This window comes from Falco rusticolus, chromosome 1 (assembly GCF_015220075.1).
Source record: "Falco rusticolus isolate bFalRus1 chromosome 1, bFalRus1.pri, whole genome shotgun sequence".
Classification (NCBI taxonomy): domain Eukaryota; kingdom Metazoa; phylum Chordata; class Aves; order Falconiformes; family Falconidae; genus Falco; species Falco rusticolus.
The window spans coordinates 84,472,907-84,497,619 of record NC_051187.1 but is presented as its reverse complement, the minus strand read 5'-3'; positions in this window follow the sequence as shown (position 1 = coordinate 84,497,619).

Below are 24,713 nucleotides of genomic sequence, written 5' to 3'. Positions count from 1 at the left end.
AAACAGAAGGTGTCAGAGATCCAGGCTCAACCTCCTTTTCTAGCAAAGTTTCTTGGGTATTACTGGGCAAGCTATTTCAGACCAGATCTTCAAAATGGCTCAGAATGACTCCAAATTTCTGGGTGGGATGGAAACAACAGTTAGTTCCTTATCCAGTACCTCAAAATAATCAGGTTCCTTTACATAAGAATGGCTTTAGCAACACCCACTGCACTCAAGATATAGGGGTGTGAAATTTAGGCTATATGAAACAATGGAAGATGGGATGGATCTCAAGTGACATTGTCTCTTGCTGGACATTTTGCATTTATCTATAACCCTAAGTTTCAGGATCAGGTGGAAACTCATCTGTAAAATTTTCTGTCATATATAAACTTCTAAGACACCCTTTTAGATAAAACTGACTCATTTAGGGTTTTTCTTTTAACATATGGATATATCATTTGGTATCATTTAGAGACTGGATTATGAATCCAGGAACAGGAGACATTTGTTCCAGGCTTTCTTCAGTTGCAGAGTTTTCAGATTTCCAGCTTCCTCTCTCCACAGAAGCACTCTCATGAGAAGCTTTGTGCTACTTTCACCATTCACTTTGAATTAACTGGAAAGAATTTTTTCTCTTTGAAAATTTCACCAAAAAACCTATATGATTTTAAAATGTCAATAATACTGTATTTTGTAGTGTAAAACTATTTCCAAGCTGTTCTACTGATGACACTATTAGCTGAATGCTTCATAAGCTTCAGTGAATTTCATCCTCACACAATCTCTGTGATATAAACCATTGCAGCGCTACATGAGCAAAACTGTTTTACTTAACATCACAAACAAAATGAGATGGAAAATATCCAATTCTTTTAAGTCCTTGACTGTCACTATACACTTGTGGATCCTTCTCCTTTATGTGTTCCTGGAAACAGTATTCTCAACGCTCAGACAGGATCAAGAGATCAGAGAAGGGAAGATATGGACTGATTTCAAGAAGGTCAGGCTAGGTTAAATGCTTGGTCTACACACTTTGATTGAGTTCCTTTAAATGTGCTATTGGAAGCAGTATGGTAACATTGATGTAACTTTTTATTTGCTTTCCAAGGACTTTCCATTAGTCATTTGTCAATTGGCTTTTTATCCCTCTGAAGTATTTTTCTTTCTTTTTCTCTTTTTCTTTTTCTTTTCCTTTTCCTTTTCCTTTTTCTTTCCTTTTCCTTTTCCTTTTCCTTTTTCTTTCCTTTTCCTTTTTCTTTTCCTTTTCCTTTCCTTTTCCTTTTTCTTTTCCTTTTCCTTTCCTTTTCCTTTTTCTTTTCCTTTTCCTTCTTCTTTTTTTTTCCTTTTCCTTTTCCTTTTTCTTTTTCCTTTTTCTTTTTCTTTTTCTTTCTTCCTTTTTATTTTTGTTCTTCTTTTTACCTTTCTCATCTTTTTGGATTTTTTTCTTTTTCTTCTACTTCTTCTACCTCTTGTTTTAATTTTTCCTCTTCTTTTCCTTTTCTGCTCTTGCAAAAGCACTTCTTAGAAACCAGAGATACGCAGTTCCACCAGTAGAAAAGAAGTGATTTCCTGTGGGCAATGTCACTGCTAATATGAGATGTCCAAAAGCAGATGGTGGTTGCTTCAGGCTGCCCTGCGATATTCTTTTAATCCTTGACAGTGCAGCATGGGTACTGGGTGAACCGTATTCATGAAGATACAGTTCATGAAGATTTGAAGTTGGTAACAACATTGCAAAATTCATGCTCTCCTGAATAAACTGCACAATAATAGCCTTACCCTCTGCACAAGGCTTTCAACAGGGCTCTAGCTGAAAGAGACATGTAATTCAGAACAGATGAAGCATAAAGCAGCATAAATATTGCACAATGGCTTCAAAAATGATCATGCATGACTGCATACATCCTAATTGTCCTTCGTTTGTATGTAGATTTAGCAGTGCAAACACTGGTGCTGTACCATTAGCACTACCAACATGCATTTATAAACTAGCCTCAGGAAACAGTGTAGAAAAAAGACATTTGATTAGTGCATGATTTAGACCCAGAAAGGGCTGCTGGAAAGCTACCCAAGTGTTCATCTGACAACACAGGAGGTTCACTATCTGTATTAAAGTAATTATTTCTGTAGAAAACAAAACAAACACAAAAAACCTAAAGAAACAAATCAGGAGTTTAAAAGCAGGAGGTGAAGAAAGCATGTGCTGCACATATGCAATGCATAAGATACTGTGCTGCAGTGAGGGTTGTCATGGAGACTGCTGGATGGCAGTAAAAATGCAATAGGATCTGAAAGTGAGGTGCTGAGAGCATCCCGTACGTACCCTCAACTCTCACCAAAGTTGAGGCAAGTTGAGATCTGTCCCTGTTTATTGCCAAAGCAGTCTAGTGCTGGGCAATATGAGACTTAGATGGGCAGCAGTAGTTAGTGGCATAGGAGCTCCCAGCAGCTGTTACCTTCGTAGGAGTTATTCCCTGAGAAGCAGCTGTCCCAGGAAGAAAAGAAGGATTCATTATTGTTTCACAAGAATGCTGCCTGTGCAACAACTTTCCTTTTTCAGAGTAGTGAGTAAATTACTTAGCCTTTAGAAAAAAAAAAATATCTTACCTCAGCTAGTCTGGCTGCTGAATCATGAGGCCATTGTCCTATTCCCACCAGTCATAAAGCCTTCCCTTTCTATAACAGGGGATATTAAAAAAGAAGCCGTTTCCTTTCTTACAAGTACAGCTGGAGTACGGAGTGATAAAAAGGTAAGCCCTGTTATTCTGTACAGCAAAGCACAGATGTGACAGCCCCATCCCTTGTTTCCACACAACCATTGCAAACACAGCCATGCTATCATACTGAGAAGCACTTACAGGTTGTCACCCTGGGTTTAAGCATCCATCTCAAAATACACGACTGAAATCCTGACCCTCCTGAAATAGTATGGGAGTCCTTCACAGAGTACATTAGGGCCACATTTCTTTCATAAAATATGCACTGTAATAGAAAAGATGCTGTTTGCATCAGTCCTTACTGAGACTATTGGGAGTGATGCTGCTTAACGCTCTGCTTTCTTCTCTGATGCACATTCATGTTCACCGTGACCCAACCACCCTGGGCCCTTGCAGAGTCCCACTGACCAAACAGTGCCAGACTGCAGGATTCAGATATACTTGAGGTTCTCTCATTCGTGAATCAAATCATTCTTCCTTAACCCAAATGGTAACATCAACTTAAAACTTATCTAATAAAAAGTGAAACTGGTAAACTGGTTATGTCAATGGGAAGAACATTTTTTTTTTTTTTTAATTTGTAAATAATTTTCTTTATTTCTCCCCCCTCCCCTCCCCCCCCCTTTTTGATTACACCTGTCATTTATCCTATTCTCAAGTTTCCTAGCAAAGGAAATTAACTGACTTCCTACATGCTAGACCCTGGGAATTAAATTATGTTTATAGTACAATAATCTAGAAGCTAGAACCCTGGAAGTAAACAAGGAGTGAATCAGTTTTATCAGTATAGATACCATAGTAGGTTTCAGTGGTGGCAAAATTATATACCCATTAATTTCTTGTTAAAGCAATTCTAAAGAAACTCCAAAGAGCAATACACCTTAGTTCACAAAGCAATTGCATGGCCTACAGTCCTGGAGAAATTCTTTCTCTATACAGGAAACTGAAATTTCTTTCACATGTACAACACATTGTTCAGACCTAGTTTGGAAACAGTATTGGAAGAATTACCTCTTATCAAATGAAAAATTATTGGGACCACTTTTGACCCAAAATTACAATGTGTAGTTGATTAATGGGACATGTCTACGAGGAGGGAAAAAATCTGTAACTGAAATCTGCAACCTGAAAACTGCTAAAAAGTTCTGAAAATGCTTAAGACCAATTTTTCTCCAACAGTTGTGGATGGAGAAGACCATTTATTACAGCCAAGAAGTGTATGGTTTCTTTATGTAAGAAAGTTAAATAATAAAGAAAACCTACATATAATTTATAAATCACTGCAATTATTTCCTGTTGTGCCTACGGAAAAGCAATTGCTTCCACACATTACGAAGTTCTGCTCTCATTTTAGTCATTCATTTATTAGCATCTCTCTGAGTAATAGAATCATCTTACCATGCACACATAAATGAATGATAGTAATTACCTGCTACCTGTAAATAGTTCTGCTTATCAAGCACTGAGGGTTTTTTTTAGCTTATTTTTATTTTTAAAAATGCACATTTGGAATATCCATATCAGTAACATACGTTATCTAACTCTTCCGAAATTACATATGCAGACATTTCATGTGCCAAATTTAAGGTGACCTATGCAATCTAAATCCTATCTTTTTGCTCCTCTGTACCTCCATACAATCTGTAACAATGTGATTATTATTATTTTTTTTCACTGCAGGAATTCAGCCTTGTTCAGTCAGTATTTTGGATGGTTATTGAAGAAAGATGAGCAAGAGGTCTGGAGCTCTCACTCAAAAGTTAGCCTGTGTTCTGTGTATCTTCTTTTTGAGTCTAGTGGTTACCAGATGAATTGCAGAAGTTGACCTCAGTGTTCTCTATATTCATGATATTACATTATAATCCAGTAATTTCATTACTTTCAGTGCTTTTCCTATTGAATTAGTATAGCTGAAGTAGTTGCTTTAGCAGTTCACAAACCCTAAAAATTATCAACCTGTTGCTTCAGTGTTTACTCAATATTCCATTTCTTCCTAATTCATCCAAATCCTCCTAATGCATCATGTATTGTGCTGCTTCAGAAAAGTCCATATTTTGATGACACAGTCAATTGAGCCTAATAATATGCTTTCTGTAGAAGTTAATTACCCTGGTTCATGTTGGTCCCTGTATCTCATGGCTTAGACAGTCTTCCTTTTGGTCCTGACACCACCTAACCATTACAAACATTCTTCTCATACAAAAATGCTATTAAAATTGAGAACTTTGAATCTTAAATCCTGAAAAACTAGCTAGACTCAGAATCATGACAGGGCCCTGTGAAGAAACACATATTTTTAAATAAGGGAATAACTTAGGATTTAGGAAATTCACATATTTTCTATTCATCAGGTTGTCATTCCTATGTCAAACTTTCACAAATTTTGCTGGTATTTGACTACTATATCATCACTAAGACTTAAAAATAAATACACACAAAGTATGGTTGCATATTCACCTTGATACTAATCAACCGCCCCACCCACCTGGGATCTCAATCCATGCAGACAACACTATTCAGGTTGTTGGGTTTGGAATCTTGCTTTGATTGCATCATTCCCTCCATGATGTGTGGCTTGAACCTTTGCATACCCAAAGCAAGTTTTCAAACTTATTTTCAAAGTGCTAGCCTTTAAAAAGTCATTTACTTTACCTCGTACCTGTAAGACTTGTGATGTGAACAAGATATCAGCTCTCAACTTTGCACTATTATTGATCATCTGCTTTCCCTATCAGCACTTATACTCTTTACTTCCTTTGCTGAAAGAGTCACTCTAAACATTTGTGGAGGAATTCTATTATCAGTTTTAAATCCTTCCTTAAACCTGCCTTGTCTCAGGCTACCTATCCGTCTAGCTTTGAAAAGGCTACAGGGAAGGCTTTTTTCACACAGGTTCCTCAATGTCATTTTAAATTCAGCATCTTTGTATTTATGCTGGATAATTCACCAGCTGCTCCCTGTAGATCTGAAGAATACAAACACTATAGGTAAACAATAGGCTTTTTCTCCCTTGTACGTCTCCTTCCTATGCACTGACCTTTGATTAGAGGTTTTAAGGCTACACAAGCAATCAAGGCTCGTGCAATGTAATTAAGACTAATATTAATAACAGCATTGGAATAGTGATTTTTTAACAGAAATTCCTAATTGTTTTCGTAGAAGACCGGCTGGCTACCTTAGATATTTCAACCTCAGCTGCTTCAAGGAGTGGAATAGCTACCCCGGGAATAACGTAGTTGTTGATGAGTAGACTAAGTCACTCACTAGATATACTTTTATTCCTTTCTATGATCCACGAAGCCATAGCACCACTCCTTACAGCTCCACAACTGTTTGAACACAGAGCCTGTGTTTCAGTATGAGTACTGGCATCTATCCTCTGGAGGGCCTGGCCACGCGATCGCCTTGCTGCTAAGGAGACTGTGCTCTAGAGTTTCGGTCTGGCAGCCTCTACTTGTATAGCTGCACTGATAAGAATTGTCTTGGGAACCTGTGATGTGATCAGCAGGGTATGACAAAAAATGGCAACTGGAAGAAGAAAAGAAGAAACGGACTAAAGCAAGCTGAGAACTGTCGTTGAAAAAGATCCTGGTAGGAATGGGAACTGTCATGGAATCCCCTGGTGAAGCTGAGGGACATATAAAAGAAAGGTTTGGGTTATTTGCTTGAGACAATAAATAAAGAAATAGATAGGTACATCAGTAAAAGCACTGGGGAAGCTAAAGATGTGTGGATCAAATATCACTTCAGAAACAGAGTCACATTCAGATCTGTGGGATGTGCTTGTCAAATAACAAAAGATTGCTGTTCCTTTCATGTGAGAGAAAATATATGTTTCCTTTTCTAAGTTAAGCAAATGCAAAACAACTGCAAATTCCAGGAAGCTGAAGCAGACCAGAGACAACAGCATGCTAGTCACTGGATTCATGCAAATAACTCAGGCAAATGCCTTATGTTACATGAAAGTTTTTATTGCCAGAGCATGTATGCCATTAATTGCTCTTGTTACATGAGAGTTTTTATTGCCAGAGCATGTATGCCATTAATTGCTCTATAGGAAAAGTACACATTCTTTTTGAGGTAGAGAATTTTCCTTCTTTTGGAGGAAAAATGAGAGAGGAACACATATAAAGCTCTTTAGACAACATCAAAAAGGTTAAAATGTGACATCAACACAGACACGAGTCTGAGTTAGCACAATGTGGTACTCACTTTCTCAGGCTTTATCTTAAGTTGCTTCAAGGCACTTCCAACCTAGCTGCTTAAACTAAAAAATGCAGCATACAGTAAACAAAATCACATTTCCCTTACACCCTTCATGACTACATACTCCACAGAGCTCAAATAGGAAAAGGAGCAGGAGTAACATATCCTTGATGAAAGAGAATTCCCAAACTAAAGGTATTGATATGGAAATTACTAGATCAATTCCAGTAGTTCACTGTATAGATTGTTAGTTAAAAAAACCAAAGATATGTCTGAAATGATGCTACCTGAGTTTTCAGTAATGCATAGGTGCACCTGAGTTACCTTTAAATTAATATTGGTCACAAGTTAACTGTAGCACCAAGGAGATCTTGGAGCTATAAACTCCCCTAAAACACAAAGAAAACTGTCCATTCTGGACTCTCACATCTTTATGGATGTAGACATCTGAAATACATATCTCATAAATGATTGTCCTACACAGAAATACTGTGCGTGCACTCAAAGCATACATTAAAAGTAGTGAAAGTGCTTTGTCATAGGAAAATCAGATTACAGCACACATTAGTTAGATAACTTAGAGTGAGGAATGCATTCTTTTGGGGAATTTTCAAGATAAAAAACTATAATGTTTTCCCCATTTAAATAGTTCCATGAGTAACATGAGATATTCCACACCTTTCTTTGTTGGGGAAGAACTACATAGCAAATTTAATGTAAGTGCAGCCCAGAGGGCAGCAGGAGGGTAACAGCCAAAGATGGGACCTCTGACTTACCATAGAACTGCCTAAATTTTTTGAGGTTTTCTGTATCCTATGCTGAACAGCTGTTTTTCCCTATCTCTATTTCTCTGTCCCTTCCAGTATTTTTACCTTAGGATAATTCTTTTCCAGTTCTCCATGTCTTGCTTTTGCACCCTTCACATCATTTCCACTTTCTCTTCCCTCTCTTTTCTATTCTCATCTCCCCATTTTCTCCTACCACCAGATAGGATGCTGGATGACATCAGATTGTTATTGGCTTTATTATCTGAATCCTGCCTGGCCTCAGTCTGTAAACTCTTGGGAAGAGACAGTCTTACTTTGCATTGCAAAGCGTAGGTCCATTCTGTCCCTTCAGCATGATGCTAATAAAGAGGATCCATAAGACAGACAATCTCAATATGAATTACAAAAATTAATTAGCATTGATTGTAATGAAAATTTAGAAATTGGAAAACTACTAATTACTAGTGCTGTTGGCAGTACACCTTGAAGGGTATTGAAATAAATGTTTGATGACCAAGAAGTTCCAGTGTTGTACTGCAGTGTTTCTGCCATCGGCAGCCTCCAGAGTACATTAAATCAATATCTTCTATTGACTATATGAAACTATATGTCTATGGCCACTAGACATTACTCCCTTGGTGGCTTTATCTCTTGCCTCCTCACGCTTGGCCCTGTTGCTCCTCTGACCTTTCCTACTCTCACAGCACTGTTGCAGAGTCCTTTTCCTGAGTTAGGCAGTCTATATATCCATTCTGCATCTAAACACATTTATTTTGGGAAAATAGTTGTATTTATTGATTTATTCCATCTTCCCTTTCCTCACAGCCCTTTAGTCTAAATGTTAAGCATAGTAAAAGTTAGAACATCTGGTTCTGTGTGGTTTTGTATAGCAGACATGGGCTTTGCAGCAGGATCCTCTTCATATATTGGACCTATTGCTATACCAATTACAGAGAGCATGAATCCTTTACAATTCCAATAAAAAAATCCAGCTGCAGTAAATAATTTTTTTCATTAAAAGTATGCCTTGTTATAGTCTCATTTTGTCAATCGAGGTGGCAGCTCACATATCAAAGGAGTCAGATGGACTTTGACCTGACTCCAGCTTCGCTGCATGAATCGAAATTCCTCTTCCACAAGAACCAGATAATTCTCTGCTGACTGTAGACAGTATATCTCTGAATAAGGAAATGGGCTTGTTTGCAATCAGAATATAATTGTTTTTTAGTTTCATCTCATCTTGATAATTGTCTGTATTTGGGTTTTAATTTGTTAATGTATTTTTGAAAATGAAATTGATTACACACTACACTTTTTTTCTTTTTTTTCTTTTTTCTTTTTTCTTTTTTCTTTTTTCTTTTTTTTTTCACCTCCAGCTGTTAAATTAAAATCTATATGTTTTAAAGGCAGGATAATAATCATGCCAATTACTTTTTCAACTGTTATTATTTTTATAGTGAGTCAGCAATGTCCACTGCATGAAGTGGTATGATACCCAGATCACAGAAAGTGCAAACACAACAGTCAAAAGGAATTCTTCAGTTTGATAGGAAGAGAAGAAAGTGTAAATACAAAGGCAAAGGGCCAGGATATCATTCTATACAATTCTTTTTGCTGTGCTGGAGAAAAAGTCCGGCTAAACCGTAAGCTGTTTTGATACTTAAGGATTCCTAAACAGATTTAAGCTACAAAATTTAAGCTTTGTGCTTTTTGTCCTTGGAAGTACACCTACTGCAGGTGCAAAATTTTTATGTGCAGATTTTCTGTAGGTGAACTGAAGTAGGGATTACTTGTATTTAACATTAGGGGATAAAAAACTGACTGTAAGCCACTGTCTTTCCCTCCGTGGCCTTCCTCGATGTATATCTCAAACTGCAGAGCTGAGACTCAGTATTTTGTCTTTTCAGTTATTATCAGCCAAAAAGATGTCTTGCCAAATATGCCTCAGTGACAGGTATTTTCAGAAAGCTTTTCATTAAAGGCTAACGGGACAAATTCACTATTCAGTCACATGAAAGTACAGCCAGCCTGCATCACTGGAATTACTCTACATATAAGCTGAAAAGAAACAGAGCAGAATTTGGTAGATTATCTTTAGGATTAATGCCTGAATGACATAGCTACAATAGATATGACAGCTTTTCCTGCTAATGTAATTGTATTGCACTGTATTACAAATATTATTAATTAACACTCCATTTGCAGGTGATCTAATCAGTTAATACACGCCTTTGACAAATGTAATATTGCCTACTGCAAATGGATATTTAAGCTGACTTGTAGAAATCATTTTCTGTTCCTTTTCATTCCAATATTCCTATTTCTAACTTCATTGCTTCAACATTTGGCAGGGAACACTTAGACTGTGTGAGGCATGCCACGATCAGTATCCATGGGCTAAAAATGCTGGTAGAAACCAGCATGAAAACTGCAGGGTTTCCTCAAAAAGTACCAGCTCTCTGTTTGATCTGCTTCTCAAACAACATCTCTGACAAGCAAAAAAGACAAAAAAATCAAGAGCTTCACTAAAATGCATTCATGTTAGCATAAGTGAGTTCTCAGAAATTTTGATGCCACATGTATGTAGATGTGAATCAGGAAATAAAATGAATGGAAGTGCAACATAATTAATTTAGGAGAAGTTCCTCATTTATGCAAGAATAATAGAGAGTCTCAAATTCATAATTAATCATAAAAAATATGAGAGACCTTTCCTCTTCCTCTGCCAGTATTTCCACACTTCTTGCTTTGTGTTAAGCTATAATTTGTTGATTAAATTAACATTTTCTATAGGCATTGCTCTGGCACTGCTCATGGAATGAGCAACGAGGGTTATTATGGTCTTAAAGCAGTTTCCTTGGCATTTTACAAGGCAAGCATAAATTGCATTTCATATTTCAGAGTTTCTACTTCCCTTGAGGGCCTTCAATGCGAAAAGTGCTAACTTCAGCAAAAGAAAATTAAATGCTTGTAGTTTTGGAGCATTACTGCAAGAGGGAAGTAAGTATAGGTGGAAGGAATATTTTGAAAAAACAGCATGGACACTTTCATCCTAGTTGTGTGGCCTAGAACGTTGTTGTTTCTTTGGTAACTATAGAAACATTGCAATGGTATTTATTGATTTACCAGCTCATTTTCCTGGATGCTGTAGTTCTTGTTTAGAAAGAAGATTGAACCATTAAAGTTAAAGAAATGAATAAAATTGTTACCTATGCAGAATATGAATTTGTCAGCCCAGATATTCTCAAGCAGTTGGAACTAATCAACAGCACATCAGATTATCAGCTAAGTATTACAGTGTCATTCTTAGATCATTATATATATATAAATATTCATATAGAGAAAGCAAAACTTTATAATCATAATTGTTTGCTTACTAGAGAAATAGGAACAAAGCATTGGCAATGAAGAAGGGTTAGTGTAAGTATGTACAGGTTATGTAAGTGCTGATGAAAAACTGCATTTTAGACAAAGACATTTTAATGGCTTAACCACCACATAGATAAAACACATTTTAAACTTCCATCATGAGGAAAACAATATCTGTGTGAGGACGCAATTATAGGCATTTTGATTTTCCCAGTTATGAACATGCAGGACATGTTTATGCTACAGAATAAATTACAATGTAAGGACCCTGAAGCTCTGGATGACTTGAGATGGTCGGCTGACACAGTACAATGCTGTATTACAAGAAGATACTAGTAAACATCCCAAAGCACTAAATGCCAACCTGTGTCTAAGGCAACAAACTCTGTTTCTCAGCATCCATTAAAATAATGCCAACAGTGTGCAGATGCAACTGTATTTCTACATCAACCCATAGTCATTGTCTTGGTTACCTCTGGCTTATTTTTGGTAGTATATAGCTGTAGCTGCTTGTCGTAGTATCCTTTATTTGTTTGCCAGTCACAACCTCATTTATTACACTGCTCGAGTATGTCTGTACTCCATGTGGAGCACATCTGAGATCATCTGTAAGAGTTAGACTTACCATGCATGCAGACAAATGATTTTCAGCAGCAAAACTAGATTTGGAATAAGGCCCTAATGATTTATCCATAAGGCTAAGTAGGATTGCAAGTTTAAATCTACTGCAACAGCTTTCTCTTTTCCACTGTGGGATAGATAAAAAGCAGAACAGAAGAAAAACGATGTACTCCCAGGCCAAGCTGCTCTCATCCCAGAACAGTCAGTCCTGGTTATTACTACACTTCTAGAGCATGATAACTTCCAGAATGCAAGTGGAATTTATAGGCAATTTGAGTATCTTCTTGCAAAAAGAGAGGAAAATGTGTCTAGTGGGGCAAAGGTTTGCCTTGCACAAACTAGTGATTTTTCAGATCTACTATAAAAGCTAGGTTACACTGTTTGCACAATGCTGTCAGGTTGATGAGAGTCAGAAATGTTCTGGAAACAAAATGAAAAATCAAAACTATGCTGAAAGAGAAGGTAGAGTTTGTCCCAGATATAACAAATCTTATGTCAGTAGTCCACATAAATATTAAGAATAAAATACCAATTCCATACCCAGCTAGGTCTGCTGCAATAGCTTTCTGCTTTCAGGCTCTTGGCTTATATCTTACTATCTAAGTTGCTTTTCTTTTCTTTTAGCTTCATTGGCCCAAATTCCAATTACCTGGAGAGGAAGAGTGGGATGGGAGGCTAAGAACATGTACAGAAATAGAACCTGAATCTTGTTGGACCTAGGAACAGCTGCAGAATCTTCATTCCTATAAAATATTATTACTGACACTTTCTCATTTTTAGATAAACAAATGTGACATGCAGTGACTGGGGTTAGGTGTGGTGAATTGTTAGTGGCTAAGAATGCCACCTTACTATATGCCAGTAGATGTAACTGGGGAGTTTCATCTTGGTCTTTTTGTTTTTATATATATAAAGTATATTTTCTTTATGTCAGTTTTGATCTTGTCTAAGAGAATTAGTTGTAAATTTAGAAAAAAATTGCTTTGCTTGACATTCATTTCTTCATTACCAGAATAGATTTGGAGTACTTAAAAAAATCTTTCATAGAGTGACTGCTTGAATGAGTGAAATTAAAAAAAAAAAAAAAAAAAGCAACAATAGAAAACCTAAATACAATCAAGAGAGATTAAAAATGTCTCATTAAAATTGATGAAAAACTGCACTCCCCCTCATCAACATCCAAATCCTCAATCCAAAAAAGGATTAAGACAGTAAAAAGCTTCCTTAGAATTAACACTACCAAAATTTTCCTTCTAAGCCATGCAACCACACAGGGCCAACTCTTGCAGCATTATCAGTGTTTATTCACTAGGAATTACAGCTGATTTATATCCATGCATATGAGAGAAACAACAAACGGCCAGGTAAACTATTCCATAGTATTAACAACAAAAAAATCCTTTGTGTAATAATAATTTCTGCTTTTCAACTTCAGTAGCTATTTGAAGTAGTATAGTTTTGCTAAGTGGTGACTAAGAGAACATGATAACAGTGTGCAAAGGGTATTGGGACAACAAATTGAAATTTTAGGTCCTTCAGGGGAGCATAACTGAAAGTAAGGGAATGGAATTAAAACTAGAAAAATCAGTGGCCTGATCCTCAAAACATCCAGCAAACAATATCACACTTCCTATTTTGAGAACCCCTAATTAATTCCTCTCTGTTTTTTGACAACACTCCTCAGATATTTATAGTGCCATCTCTTCCTTGCTCATTGCTAAGTGAAGCAATGTTAATGGACTAGTTTCAGTGGCAAATGTGACTCAATATTACATGTGTACAGAAGTAAGTTATTAAGCTATCTAACAGCTTGATAGGAACTGACTTTGAAATGTGTCATTTTGTGTATTCAATCTTCCAAGCAAAGTGAGGAAGCCCCAGAACTAAGGCTTTTTGAAAGGACTTACAGTGAGAAAGCTTGGTCCAGTTGTTTTAAAAGGCCTTCAATCTGAATATTTTTCTATACCTTTTCCAGGCCAGTTGCAGACCACCATTTGCAGACCAATCATCCAATTTCCAGTGCATTATTATAGCCTTTTTCCTGAGTGCAACTTGGGAAACAGCTGCTGATTATGTGAATTCTTTCAGGCAATGGCAAGAGGCTATTCTGTGTCACTGGCTTTCTGAGCTGCCCCACGAGGTAATAGATGCTCATGTGGAAATGATCCAGAGGAAATTACTAAAGGCTTCCTTCAGATCCCTGGAAACGATAGTACCCAGGAGCAGTACCAGGAAAACTAACTGCCACCCAGTTCTAGCCTATGTTTGTAGAATGCCTTGGACAGAGGTCTCCAAAGATCACCTTGCAAAGTAAGTCACTCTGGCAGAAGTCTGTTGCTGGATGACGTCTTTCTGGGCTCTTCTTTGATAGAAAGAAAGTGGCGAACATGGGGTTTGTGCAGTGTTTGATTTATGCATGTGTGCTTAACTGTATTGCATATGTGCAACAGAAACACTTTTGTGGCTAATAGTGGCATCTTGTCACATCAAAGGTGTGTATAAGATCAGATGTGGGGAGAGCACAGTTTCAGCTGTAGCCAAATGAAGGTGGTCTTATCATCTGCATTTCACTGTGGAAACACCAGATCAGAGAACTCACATGAGTTATGGAAATCAGAGATTAGATGTTAAAAAAGTCTCTGGCTTCTAATGAAACCTCAGGCCTTTGATTTAAGTCCTCCTCAAAATAGCATATTTTTTAATCTGAATGATTGCAACTAAAAATAGAGTAAGATAGGTGTGCAGTTCCCAGCTGCAGAAAACTGCAGAGTTTCCTTTAGGGAAATATTAACTTTCTTCTTTCAATTGTACTTCTTTCTTTTTCCTCTTAACATACATTAGCTCCTACCTTAATCCTTCACACTGCATTTAGAACCAAATAAAGCATTAATATGTTCATCTGCATGAAATGTTCTCTTAACTATTACCTCGGGCAGTCATTTAGTTGAATCTGATAGGGGAATGCATTGACATTGTTAAGGTTAATGATCCAATGATTAACAATACACATTTTGCAGCTCAATGCTTCCAGTCACTGTTTCACAGAGTAATGTGGACAACTATATGTATATTATGCTACAATATCTGGAATGGGGTCTTTCTTTCTACATAATAGGTGATGTAAAAGAAATAACCCCGTGCTCAGACTAGTAGTTCTAAAAGATGGACAAAGTTTTATACTTATCAAGAACGTGAGGAACTTCACTGAACTCATAGATGATACTATATTACTCCTGATTAGCTCATAAAGTCAGTCAGCTTTTAATTTGTGTCCCACTGCATTTAGCTAAATTATCTACAATTTAAGAAAGATACTTTTTATGTTCATAATTATGTTTTCCTAAAGCTGTAGTGCTATGTTGGATCATCCACAACACAGATCTGATCTGAACTGATGATCCACTTGATTGCACTTCTATTCAGAGCACACAATATGAGTTTTTTGTAGTCTGCCTTTTCATCATCATCATCATCATCATTGTTGTTGTTGTTGTTGTTATTATTAGCAGCAGCAGCAGCAGCAATTATTAAACACTTCTTACTTCAGCTCATGGATTTTACCTGCATTCCAATTCTTCTCATCCCCCTGCAGGGATTAGGGGGCTTCGTGTACTTAGGTGCTGACTGGTGTTAAACTACAACAACCATCCTCTGGAAGCAGGATCTGCCTTTGAGTGCAACAGTTGCATCTGAACTAGGGTTCCCTCTTCTTGAATAGCATGTTCCGTGGATATTTTTGACCCTCAGTGTTCTGTAGTTGATAAGAGTAATCTCACTCAGCTGCCTTTAGAAAAATAGAATTCCCTCTCCTAAGTTTATCAGACTGTTTTGAGACCACTGAAATCTAAAAATAGCATAACTGCAAGAAACATTATTTCAGCAGTGCAGTCCCCGTTTCAGTATTCTGAAATAATTTATAAAAATTAAGTAATTCATTGAGTTTCACAGCACCCCACTTTTGTTATTAACACTGCATTAGCATTTTCAAGTATTTCACAGGACCCAAATATATGCTTGAACTTGCTTATACTAAATAATTTTCATAATTTTAGGCATAAGATAATGAACAGACCAAATAAATAGGACAGTGGCAAGGAAGGACAGGAACAAAATCATACGGTTAGTCACATCCGTCATGAAGGCATCTTAACAGATTAGTGAATACATTTATTTTTATTTATTTATTTATTGTAGATTAAGACATGAGTTGAGACATAATTAGCTTATGACATATCAGCCATATTTGGGTTCCAAATTTAGGTAATTTAATGTTTTGATTTTCAGAAGGCCTGTTCAAGAACATGTTCTGTTTAATTAGTGGAAGGGGTAAGTGTTTGCAGTCTCTGAAACTTTCAACAGTTACTTAGGTGATTAAGCATGGACTGAAGCAATTTTCTTAATTATTTAGTTAAGAAATGGGGAACTACAGCCTAGATCCTCATTTGCATTTACATATTAGACCACTGCAGCAAAGTACATATACTGTAAACTACACAGCAGAAACAAATGGGTTAAATTATTAGTCCTGAAGAATGATTTTAATCTCAGAAGGCATTGCATCAAGAAAGGTAAGTCTCTTTTCTCAACTACCTACATGAGCCTGTGCCACACAACACCTTTCTCACATTGACTCACACTCTACAGGCTTTTAGAGGTCTAAGATTTCAAAAAAGTATTTGTAAACTGACGTTTCAGCAGTTACCATTCCCCTATACCTCCTTCAAGTACAGTGGTGCATATTTTGCATCTGGTAGACAGGCAGTATAATGAAGCATTCAAAAGTTATCAGCATTGGAATGCATTAGTGTCCTGAAAGGTCATTTGCTGAACATTAGATGCAGAAGGTATACGCTAATCCATGACAGTCGCTCATATCAAGAAAATTTCATTAAGGGAAATAGCTCTCTTTCATACAAAAATCAGGATGAAAGGCTCCAACTTGAAGGCATGGATCAAAGAAGAAAAGGTAGGAGGCAAATTCCCTCTTCCATGCTTGACAGGTGCCAGAGATGCAGCCAAGGTAATGGCAGTAAAGCGTACCAAAGACATACATACAGCTGTTAAACAAAAATGCCTTTTGTTTCATTCCTATGATTTCTACTCCCTTCCCTCTGTAACCTTATGGAGACAGACAAGGCCATGTGATTCATTCTTGATTGGTTTTGAAATGTTATAGTAACAACTTCTTGTACTGGATTTGTACCTTCTCAATATTCGTAACACTTTCTTCTCATGAGTACATAGCTTGTTTAATGTATATGCAGATCATCTTTGTTCCCAGGGCACCAAGTTTTGAGTGTATTTTTACATAGATCTGGTTAAAGCACTTGAGAATGAGATTTTCCATGTTAAAAAAAAAAACAAACAAAACTTAACATCCTGGAAGTCAGGAAACAAAGGAGTGTTTATGGCCTTTGGAAGAAGGGACAGGCAACTCTGGAGGACTACAAGGATGTTGTGAGGTTATTATGCAGGGGGAAAATTAGAAGGGCCAAAAAAGAGTTCAAACCCCTTTCAAGGATTCCAAACTAGCTTTCTTTTTATCAAAAAAAAAAAAAAAACCCAACAAAAAAAACAAAAAACAAACAAAAAAACCACAAAACAAAACAAAAAGCAAAAAAACAAAACCTCTCATATAGTGTTTCCCCCCTCCCCCAACATTTCCTTCTCAAAGTCTTTAAAATAAGGAGAGAAAATAAAGCCCGACCACACCTGTCTTTAAAAAAAGGCACATATATATATATCCAAATGGCATATTGTAAGGGGAAGGTCTCTTTCCCTTTGCTCTAACTGGAGATTTTTTTCTGTTTGGAAAACTAGTAGGTATGTCCTAAAATTTTAAGGGGTAGAAAGATTGAAGTCCCAGTACTCAGAGATATTCCCTGTCTCTCTTTGATTTACTAGTGTAGACACAGCCTCTGACTCTGATGAAGCAAGTGATAATGTGCTGCCACGCACATTTCTTCAATTAATAGTCACACCTTAAATACTTAGAGAACTTTTTATCTTATATTATTGTTCAAGTGACCTTCTTGGGCAGTGCATAAGCTAGATCACTTTTCACATAAGAAAGTGTTAGAAGGATATTATTATTGTATAATGCTATAAGTATGTAACTGCAATTAAATTTTCTAAAAGAAGTTTGTAATCTCAAATGTTCTAGAACAGCAGGCACTGTACACTACAGAGGAAATGTGAGTCTGGTAACTGTCTTGTGCAGAACTTCTGAATCAGTAAGGTTTTTGAACTTCCAAGAATTTTGAGTGTTTATAAAGTTAGACACAGTCCTCACCATAACAGGTGAGATGAATATTCCATCATGCAGACTCACATTATTAGACAAGGAAATATATATTATATCAAACATGATGGCAGGGAACAATATTTGGACTGCAAAGGAAAGTACTTTCAGTAATAACATCCCTGGCACCTTTGATGGAGTTGAAGGTAGAAATGTTTGTGAAAATTCAGAAAGCTCTGCATATTACTTAACAGGTTTTATAGCAACCTCTGCAAGTCACCTTTCCTCATTTTTATTATTTGTATTTATTTTGGAAAAAGATAAATATCTAATAGAGTCCCGTAGAAGAATTATTGGGTTTGGATAACACAGTTTTGCTGCTTATTTGACTATCGACCCAGTATTTGCCTACATCTGCAGTCCCGTTCTTGGAGGATCTGTTGTAGTTACTGAAGTCTGCAATGATCTAAAGGAGGTAACTTATTATACTTTCTCTCAAGTTCTTTTGTTTTGTTTTGTTTTGTATCACTATTGATGTCTTTGTCTGACATCAGTCATAAAAATGTTTCAAATATTTACTTTGAATAATGAGGTATCTTGCAGGCACTGTTTAATTTTAATGCCAGAACTATGAAAGTAATATTAACATTAATTTTGGGTAAAAATAAGTATCTATATAGGGCTTTGAAAACTCCTCACAAAATAGGAGACAAATTGAACTTAAAAAAAAAAACAAAAACAAAAACAAAAAAACAAACACAAAAACCCACAAAAAACAAGACTTACTACAAATTTTGCTAGAAAAAGGGACATAACCTTCTGACAAGTGTCTGGGTTTTTTCAGTTTCATATTTGTATTCCTAACTGTAAGTGGATTCTTTTCTTTATAGAAGTTACATTCCAGCTAAACAAATTATAAACTAGAAGTTCTTCTCTAATGCAGGTTTAAAACAACTAACAGAAAAGACACCACCACAGCTCTGTAACTTCATAACAAGTACAACTTGTACCTGCTTGTGCCATGACTGTTGCAGCTCTGATGTACATAAACCAAGTTCTCCCCTAAGTGCTGGTTTGCAAAGAATTTTTGGTGATCTCACTGTTAAAATTGCTCTTAGACTATCTAGTTATTAACAAAGAGCATTTTAATTTTTAACAGTCCAGATTTAAGAGCAGTGTTATCAGAGATTTTTTGCTTGTGAACTTTCCTTCTACATCCAACAGTATAAATGTGCAGTTGGAATATAGGCCAGGTTTTACATTTTATTTTATTTTTTTAATAGCAAAATTACTTTTTCATATCAAAAGTACATACTATTTTACCTACTGGGGAATTTTCTTAGTCCCTCACTTTGTAAAAGCTAAATATTTAGCAAAATGAACATTTTTTTTCTGATTCAGTATTACATGTGACTAGGATATTGCTAAAAACTTTGCAGTATCGGAGACTAGCTAACTCTGTCTAACAAGGTCTTTGCAGAAGGATGTGAAAAGTGAGATCATTTGTAGCAATACATTCATCAGACATGGCTGGTGGCAGCTATTTAAACAACAGCTTGGCAGCAATTCAATCTTCTTTCCATCACATAAAATATATGATACACTTCATTGTTCTTATGGGAAGGGTTTAATTCTCTTAAAAAATCATGTATACCTTTAAAAACTGGGTAATGTATATCTAAAAAAAATGCATTCTGTGGTCACGCCACTGCCCGAAAGAAGCAACTGGCAATTCAGATTTAGGACAAAGTGTCTGAGGTTTCATTTTTTCTTTCTTCTTCCATGAGGTATCACATGTTTGCAAGGTACAAGGTGCATCTGACAGTTGATTTTGATTTTTTTGTTAAAATCTCATTGTGATGGAGAAAATACAGTATGTAAAGTGGGGAGCATGGTTCTACAGCCTCCAGAGTTTCCACTGTTTAGTCAAAGGCTGTGGACCACACTAAATTATCACTGAAAGTTAATAAAAAAATTAATGTCAGCTACCTGAAACTTGCACTAAAATGACCTGCTTACTGCTGATAATCCAGTCTAATAATGACCTGAAAGAATCAGACTTTCTACATACAAAGTTATTTACTATTTTAAAATTAATTGTATCTCCTTACAAGTTAAACTGAGGAACCTTCCCGTTTGTTTCACATGGCCATTAGAAGGTCAGAAGGAAGGTATGTTGAATCAGATCAGATTCCTGCTCCACCAGGCATTCAGGCATGTATAGCACTCAACCAGCATGACTGCTTTGGAATCAGCATCAGAACTCATCATGGAAAAGTACTTCTGTGCTACTGCCTCATTGCACTGGACAGACCCCAAAGTCCCGGTTCAAGATATGAGGACTACAGTCATGGGTGAGCAGAAGTTTATAGTGAAAAATTGTTGGAAAAGCTAAAATTAAGAGAAGTTTGTTGCTGGTATTACTAAAATAAACAAAACAAAAGGAAAGCATAAACAGTTTTAGAAAATAGTTAGTATACATATGCAAATAACACATTTCCAATTCAGTTCTGGCTCCTGGCAACGCTGAGGGGGTACAGAGCATTTTCTCAAGCTATGGTAGGATAAAGTTCATCTACATCAGTCATGGCTGAAAGTTACAGGGTTTTGCTAATTCACTGGCTTAGCTGAAAGGGCCACTGAAACAGCTCCACAGCCAACACTGATTCTAGCTGCTCAGCGGGACTATGACAAAGGAAATGAAATTCCTCCATTATCATAGAGAATGCAAAAACACACAGTCAAGATCAATTGAATCTTAGCTCTGTCCAATATGAAGGATTTCACTAAGCTAGCAAGATTAAGGTTAACCAGCATCCTAAATAGGATCCACTTATAGACAGATAATGTGAAACAAATCTTAAACTCCTGATCTAAAATGCATTAGATGCTCCACTGTAAATTCTTTTGACTAAGGGCTGAGCTCTTCCACTGAAGATTTTGTTATCTGAATAGATGAGATAGACAAAGGGTATTGAAGGTACACAAGAGTGAGCTGACTTGCCTCATGCAGATACACTGCCAGATACAATGAGGAGAAATTTCTTTAATACTGTTGATAGCTTATTTGATGGCCAAAGACAACTGCTCCTCGTTTTGGAAGGACAGTGACTAGCACATCAGCCACACCAGTTTTTAAAACAAAACTCAAAACTTCAGAGTAGTAGATAAGACCTTAATATCTGGAAGCACTGTCATGTCAGTACAGACAGTGGGGCTTTTACTTTTAATTGTGATTTTAAATGATCCTCTATCACAGGCAAAAAAGCTGAAAACCAGAGAATATCTCTAAGAAGCAGAAATGTTACTCGTAGCAAAATTAATTCTGTCTTCATCAGAGCAAGTAAAATGCCACTTTTACTTTTTAACAAGACTGCACAAGCAAATTAATTCTAAATGAGGCAGCATTGTCCTGCTATTCCTCTTGCAGGACTTAGTTCTACCTTCTGCTACTTTTTTTTATTCTGGAAATTACTTTTCAGGAGGGAAGGGAAGATTTCCACTGTGTGAAAACCACACAGTAAAATACATACAAAAAGGAGATGAAAACCATATTGGCCTGAAAACATCTTATTCAGCTTTAGAGAATTAACTCAGGCACACGTTTGGCACCTATTTACCCTAGACTTTTGCTAGAAGAAAATGTTCACAAGAAAGCAAAATGGGCATTTCTGAAGTGTGAATTAGATCTAGAGGTATATCCACTGAGTACAGAAGAGGCCTGGATTGCCAAGGAACATAAAAACTTTCTTGCAAAGCAGGGGGATTAGATAGGGTGAAGTTAAGTCATTCTACGTTTGAAACACAGCCCTGAAGTGTGGAGGATGAGATAGAATGGGAATGTGCAGTAGCGCAACATCAAGACCTGTAAGATGTTTTGCACCATCAGAGTGGGAAGGTAAGAAAAGCATGATGATCCTTTTTTTACTACTATTTTCTATGCTATCATTAAAGCAAAGAGACCTTGAGACCTCACTGGGATTCTGAGTCAGTGCTTATTAAGAAGCTTCCATAGTATAAACAGAGAAGGCAGAAATCAGAGACATTATCCCTATTTTAGAGGAATGAAATTAGAAAAGGAGATTAAACAGTTTGCCTTAGGTGATGCAGAAAAACAATTTGTGATCAGGGAATACCTAACAGACCTCCTGAACCCCAGTCAGACACCTCAACCATATAAACTCCTATTTCTTAAATTTTTCAGTTATCTGGCCATACACTACAAACTGGAGGTGAATGGACAAGGTGAAGAAAAGGAGTAGAGGGCAAGGGAGATTTCCTCCAATTCTGCCTCTTGCAGAAAAAGAAAAGTTAAAGTTAAAGAAAAGTTAAAGTTAAAGAAAAAGTTGTTTCTATCTTTGATTTTTCAAACCACAGCCTATGACTTCCCTCTTTTTTCTCCAAGATCATCTTTCCTTTTTTTACCTCCCTCTTGCCTTCATCTTTCCCTGCTCCCTTTCTCTATATGGTTCATTCACAGTTGCGTAGCAACAGCACGTTCCTTAAAAAAGAGACTTGTTAGGTATAAAAGATTGAATGAAAAAAAGTGAGTTGTACAAGGTCTTAACAAGACTATAAAACAATCATATTTTCTGACTGGTTCTTTCCAATGAAATAACTAGGGAGGTGTGTGGGCTGAGAGGATCAGCATTTTTGACACTCATTTCCAGCTGTCCTTTTCTAGGCCCCTAGGCAGGGTCCTCTGTAGCTTCCTGTGATTGGAAAGACCAAAGAAGAGTGCATGATAAAAGAAGTAATGAGAATTTAAGGCCGAAACAACCAATGAGAAACCCCTACCAAGGAAACAAAGGAAAGGAAATAAACCTGGTATTTTTGCTCACAGCTATGCTTAACTCCTGCAAAAGCTCTTACTCCACTGCCAGCTCTGTAACTTTGAAGGATTATTCCCCAAAGGTGAACTGATTTGTCCAAGAACACATGTGAGCAAAAGCAAGGCTTAAACTCAAAAGTTATCGATTCTTCTCAATGTATAAAATAGTCACTGGAGATCCCACTGTGATAGCTTACTATTGCAGTTTAGCTGCATTTATCATAGCCAACACTGAGTCAAGTAGGATACTCCAACAAAGGCCAATCTTGAGAAAGTCAAGCAACTTCAACACATAAAATGCTAGTCAGACATTTGACAGCCTGTTCTTGAAGCAGAGCAGAGGAATATCAATATTATACAGAAGGTTGATAGTGAGGATCAAAATAGTTTTCTCTAAAAAATTATCATTCTAAGACTGAAATCTAGTGCCACGGCATGGCATGTCAAGTTGTTGCAAATAACACAAGCCTATCACAGAATCACAAAATGGTTTGAGTTGGAAGGGACCTTAAAAATAAACTAGTTCCACCTCCCTGCCATGGGCAGAGACACCTTCTACCAGCCCAGGTTGCTCCAAGCCCCGTCCAGCCTGGCCTTGAACACTGCCAGGGATGGGGCACCCACAGCTGCTCTGGGCAGCCTGTGCCAGTGTCCTACCACCCTCACAAGGAGGAATTTCTTTCTGAGATCTAATCTAAATTCAACCTCTTTCAGCTCAAAACCATTCCCCCTTGTCCTATTGCTACACATACTTGTAAAAAGTCCCCCTCTGGCTTTCTTGGAGTCCCCCTTTGATTACTGCAAAGCTGTTCTAAGGTCTCCCTGGAGCCTTTTTTTCACCGGGCTGAACAACCCCAGCCCTCTCAGCCTGTATTCATGGCAGAGCTGCACCAGCCCTCTTAGCATCTTCACAGCCTCCTCTGGACTTGCTCCATCAGATCCATGTCCTCCTTATGTTGAGGGCCCCAGAGCCGAATGCAGTACTCCACCATACAGAATTTGACATAATCTCTTAATTCCATAAGCAATTCCTTGCTTTCTACCCCTTAGCATGTGAAATGACTTCTTTTCCATTTAGATTCATCAGTTCTTTCACTCACTCAGTCTGGAGGAAAAAGAGAACATGCAGTAAGAGCATGAGAAAGGCCAGATTTTTGAGTAGGATGATACCTTTTGATAGATTTATCTCTTTTGTGAGGTGATCATGTGTCAATACAGTTATAGCCTTGATCTGCTCAGCTTCCATCATTGCTCAGGTTCTCATCATGCAGAAGATGACCTTTGTGCACAAAGACAGAAGTAATGAAATGAATGTTCTGTCTGGAAAAGGTTCAAAAGCAACACTTTGATGACATGAGTACCAGCAATCACTATGAAACAGTAGCTGTGCTAATATTTAAACTTTCTTCTAACGCAGCTACCAGGTGCATGATAGCATACAAGGTAATGTCTGTCTTGGCCATAAAGCTAGAACAGAAATAGCTAGATACTGAGAGACTGGAAATGTTGGTCAACCTGATTTTTTCATCTCGATCTTGTCTTGTTCTATTCATTTAACTTCTCTGAAGAATCCTTTCCTGTAAAGCAGAAATAGTTGAGTTCTATTTCAGGGAAGCTATGTGATTGATGAATGTTTATAAAAAGCCAGATTCGAGTACTAAGTATTAAATGAATGGGATGAATTAAGATGAAGTCTAGAGAGCCATACACTGTCCTTTTCTTCGACTATTGGGAAATTTGCCCATGTCTTCACTTTAATTTGCAATGACCAGCAGTCAGATATTAGACTTGAGCTACAGAGTAGCAATTTTTTTTTCCTTCTAAATTTTCTAAATGAGGAAAGGCTTGAATCCTTCCTATCTTTTATATAAAAGTGAGCTAATTCAATATTTAAAGAATTGAAAACATTTTTAATTCCATGCCAGAAGGTCCAAAGGAGACAGTACTTGGAGAAAAAATAGGCTGAAATGAGTGAC